We start from the raw sequence: 5,299 nt of genomic DNA, 5'->3' as shown, positions 1-5,299 counted from the left end.
TCTCTCTCTCTCTCTCTCTCTCTCTCTCTCTCTCTCTCTCTCTCTCTCTCTCTCTCTCTCTCTCTCTCTCTCTCTCTCTCTCTCTCTCTCTTCTGTTACCATGCAAGGATTTTTAACAGTTGTACGATAGCAAAAGGACGACCATTGCATTATAAGGGTTTTAAAACACATACTCTTTATCTTTTAGCCCCCACAACCCACTCATTCCACCCTGCAACCACAGCAAGCCCTTCCATGATTAATACTTTCCCAGTCATTCCACTCTGCAACCACACCATGCCCCTCTCTGGATTCATATTTTTTTCATTCATTCCACTCTGCAACCACCACCAAGCCCCTGCAGGATTAAAAGTTTCCCAGTCATTCCACTCTGCTGCCACGCCAACCCCCTTTCTGCATTAAACATTCCCACTCATTCCACTCTGCAACCACACCATACTCCTTCCATTATTAATCATTCCTCAGTCACGCTACAGATCACTACGTCTCCACCACTACAGGACTTTTCTCCCTTAGAACTGACTGTATTCCCGCATCACGGCTATACCATCCTTTACCGCTACTGGCCAATCGCCCCCACCCCTCCACGCCATCACAGGACATTACTTCCCTAGCATCGTACTCCTCTCAATGCACCTACGTAACAACTTACCAAGCACATTCCACCCGCCTCACACTATAAAAAAAAAAAAAAAAGGCACCGAAATTGGCGAGAAAGAAAATTCTGGCTTCACTTGAGCAGAACACGCCCTCTGGAGAGTGGCGTCTGAATCACATAATGCCGCCCCGCCACCGCGAAATTGGGCACTCTCAAAAATATCTCGACCAAGGTTTTCCCAAGAAGTGAGGGGGAGCGATTTAGTGGCGGCAATATTGCGTTAGGGAAGAAAGTTTGAATGTGGCCTGCCAACATGACCATGACTGATAATGATGATGATGATGGTGGTGGTGGTGGTGAGGATGATGAGGGTGATGATACTGGTTGTATGCTGACGATGGCAATGACTATAACTGATGATGATGATGATGATGGTGATGGTAATGGTGATGATAGTTATTGTATGCTGGCGGTGGTAATGACTGACGATGATGATTATTATTATGGTAGTGATGATGATGATGATGATAGAGGATGCATACTGGCGGTGACAATGACTGGTGATGATGATGGTGGCGGTGGTGGTGGTGGTGGTGGTGGCTGCACGCTGGCGGCGGCAGTGGTTGCACGCTGGCGACGGCAGTGGTCTCCCCCTTGCCTGAGTGACCACACCATCTCAAGGACACTCTGCTATGAAATTTCCAGCTTGTGTCACCGCTGATGTGTTTTAATTGCTTCCCCTGATCCTCGCCGCCAATCTCCCCTGCTGAGCCTCGCCTCTAATGAACTTCTTTGATCAAATTTCTTTACACACGACCTCCGGGATCCTCAATTTATGGCCATCGATCCCCACGCTCGTCCATGATTCCATCCAAAGTTCCTCTTCCTAGCTCCCATCCCGCATGGAAAAGATACTTGATTCTAGTCTCCCGGCGGTCTTTGGGATCCAGCCCTGCACGGATACGGCAGTGCGGGTGTCTGGAGGCGTGGCTGCACCACCATTTATTCAAACCACTCAGCAGTTTCATTAATCACTAAATTATGAAATGACAGAATGATGTGCGGGATTGAAACTTGTACCGGAATGACTCTCAACCTTCTTTTAGTGATGGAACAGTCAAGGCCGACCAAAAATTACTCTGGTCCTGATAATCACTTTGGCTTAATTGGCAACCTGTTGGATTCGCCTTCACGGTGAGAGTGCCGACAGGTACTCAGTCCCTCAATGACAGCCTCTCAAGGTTGATTTATCAGGCCCTCAGATCAATTTCTCAGTGGTGTTCCAAAAGGGGCATGACATCAACATGAGCACACTAAAGTCTTCAGCACAGAACCTTACCTACAGGAAAACCATTTCCTTTTCCATCAACATTTAAGTCGTTTGTTGAAGTTTTAACCTGCATAAGTAATAAGGAATTGCCGATGCCTCAAGTATTACGAGGTTGTTATCTTCCCTATGAAAATATTTATGCATACATGGTTTGGTTCGGTATCCCACGGTAAAACACGCGCGTACAAGATAAATGAGAAAAAATTGTGAAGTTTCATGTCTTCCTGATTACTGATAGCCACTACATCTCCTAAAAAATATATATCCTTTTCATCAACCCTGGCATAAGGTGAATGTTAAAGGATTCGCTACGAATGTATGTAGATATATAAACGAGGAAAAAAATGCAGAAATAGTAGCGATGAGACAAGAGGAGTGACCAGCTCCACCTCAGATAAACTTTTAAATGAAGAGCAGAAAGAAAGAAAAAAATACACCAAGGCAGGTACTGGGTGTTAGGAAGCAGGGAGGAAGAGGACGGTGAGCCAAGAATGGAGAGGACGGGGAAGGAGGATGGAGTGAAGGGAAGCGAGAGGGAAGGCTGGAAGGGGAAAAGAATAAGAATCGAGTTAGCGAAGTAAGGATGGCAGGAAATAAGCGTTTGGCAGCAGGAGGGAGAGGACAGAGGGAAGGGTGGGGAGCGAAAGAGACAAAAAATGAGGAATTGGAAAGAAAAATGATGAAGAGGGAGTGGGCATGAAAGGAGTGTGATTGTGTCTAGAAGGGAAAGAGAAAGACAGCAGATGACTGAGGGTGAAGCTGAAAGAGAGAGAGAGAGAGAGAGAGAGAGAGAGAGAGAGAGAGAGAGAGAGAGAGAGAGAGAGAGAGAGAGAGAGAGAGAGAGAGAGAGAGAGAGAGACGTGACAATCAAAATACTTACACGCAGGCGATTTGCAATTCAGAAAACGAAAAAAAAAATAATGGCCAAAATGAAGAAAGGAAAAATAGAAAAAAAAAAGAAAAAAAAAGAACCCCATCCAAGACCGATCAGACAGACAGACAGACAGACACAGAGACGGTGAGTAAAGCCCTGTCGCTCATGATTATGAGAAGAATGACACGTATCATCACCCAAAAAAAGGATTTCACTTTATTCCCCAAAGCTCGGGACAGTTCGGGTGCCTTTAACTCAAATCAAGTTCGGTCATGATAAAATTACATTGAGTATCTACAAAAAACTGTATTAATAGATATTTACAAACACTCGCAGAGAGCGAAGGGACGCTGTTGTCTGGCGCTGACCCTTGCCGTGTCCTCATTTCCTTTCATGTCTCACTACAAAAATAGATAAATAAAAAAAAATAAAACGCTACGGCCTGTTATCTAGAGGGAATTCCTCCTCCCATGCACACAACATTCCACGCATCAACACAGTCTTGATGTCAACATTATCTTGACCACGCCACACAACCCCGCCATCTGGGAGAGGAAATAGATGTTCCCAGGTCGGACCACAGGCAAGGCGACGACAATAGATGTGTCCTGATGCCTCCTCCGACTTTATCTTTATTAAATTTTGCAGCAATCCTTTGTCTCATCTGATTTTCAATCAGTGAAACATCATCTCACTTCCCTTAAGCCTCTCTTTCCCTCCCCATGTGTGTGTGTGTGTGTGTGTGTGTGTGTGTGTGTGTGTGTGTGTGTGTGTGTCCAACCATTGCATGAGATGTGGAAAAGTCTGTAAAACGGGACAGTGTGAAATCATCCCTATGAAAGGTAGTAAGTCCAGAAGGAGGACAATGGACGTCATCGCAGACTGATATCCTGCTATTGTTGTGAACCAAGATCTTTTCAGCGAGTGACAATGGCCACCGCTTGGCACCTTGATCCGGGCACTCGCTCCTCATCTGCATTCACACTAGCGCCAAACCTTAATTGAACACGTGCCAAGATGGAATTTTGGTTGCATTTTCAGAAATATTGCAGATGCCGGATAAAAGAGTGGGGGTATAGTGTTATGGTGCATTATGATCTCAAAATGCGGTGGCATGATAGTGAAGAGAGGCGTGGGTGTGCTGAGAATATAGCAGTTAGTAGTGATGTGATAAATAGATCTGTGGTGTTGTGTAGGGAGAAGAGAGGCGGTGTTGTTATAACGAAAATATAACAGTCAGCGGTGATGTGATAAACAGATGTGTGGTGTTGTGGAGGGAGAAGAGAGGCGGTGTTGTTGTAACGAAAATATAACAGTCAGCGGTGATGTGATAAATAGATGTGTGGTGTTGTGGAGGGAGAAGAGAGGCGTGGCGTGGCGTGGCGTGGATAATTTACAGAGGCGGTGTGATTTATGATTGATTGATTGATGGCAAATGTATTATTCCTCCATCTGCAATATTCATTATCACATGGCACCACACGAGTATCAGAGACTATTGGCATCATCGTCATCAGCAGCAGCAGCCTTTATTATTCCACTGCAGGGAAAAAGGTCTCACGCAACTTTTTTTTGTCTTTTTCACTCATATCTATTAACTTTCCGTGTATCTGTAGGCATCCTAGCTAAATTTCTCATCTCATCTCTAAAGGTAAGAGTATTAAACCTTAAAGTAATAAGTAGTAATATCGAATGTAAAGAGCGGTAAATATTAAGTCTCTCTCTCTCTCTCTCTCTCTCTCTCTCTCTCTCTCTCTCTCTCTCTCTCTCTCTCTCTCTCTCTCTCTGATAACATACATCAGCTGAGGAGCATTCTTATAATTCACTCAATTTTTCATTAGCATTATGAGAACTATCACCTGTAGAAAATACCTGATTACTCCCAAATACACCTGAACAGCAATATAACCCAATTAGATAATCAGCCACACACTTGTTTGGTGGTTAATTCATTGCTTGTTTTGTAGGTGTGTTCGAATGACCAGCTGGTGAACTGAACACTATTCGTATTTATGTATTAACTACGGCGTATACATTCCTTTACATGACTACGCGTTATGAATATGAATATGCACTGAAATACCCTTTGAGCGCAATAGTAAGGTAATTAAGATAAAAAAAAAAAAAAGAGTAATGTATTGGTTCGAACTGTCAACTGCTTCGCTACTTCTCGGGTAAGGAAGAGAGTCGTCAACCCATACAGTCGACGCAGACCCTCATGAGATACGAAGTTAGCTGCCAGAAAAGGTGAGTATCTATTGCCGCTCCTATTCTTCTCTTCCGTATCGTACCCAACTGCAGCTCTTCCCTGTACAAGCAAGTGTGTTTTTGTATACATGGACGTGCGTGGCTAATGGTTGTGTAGTTGATTTATGTGTTTCTGTGCAATTTGCATAGTTATTTGTTCTTGTCTAGGAAGGATTAATGAAACGGGCTGCCTTGCGTGGAAACGAGGAGCGGTTGTTTGGTCGTTGTGCTTAACTGTGTAATTAGTCAT

The sequence above is a fragment of the Scylla paramamosain genome, chromosome 1, assembly GCF_035594125.1.
Source record: "Scylla paramamosain isolate STU-SP2022 chromosome 1, ASM3559412v1, whole genome shotgun sequence".
In the NCBI taxonomy this organism is placed as follows: Eukaryota; Metazoa; Arthropoda; class Malacostraca; order Decapoda; family Portunidae; genus Scylla; species Scylla paramamosain.
Note: the sequence above shows the minus strand (reverse complement) of the source record.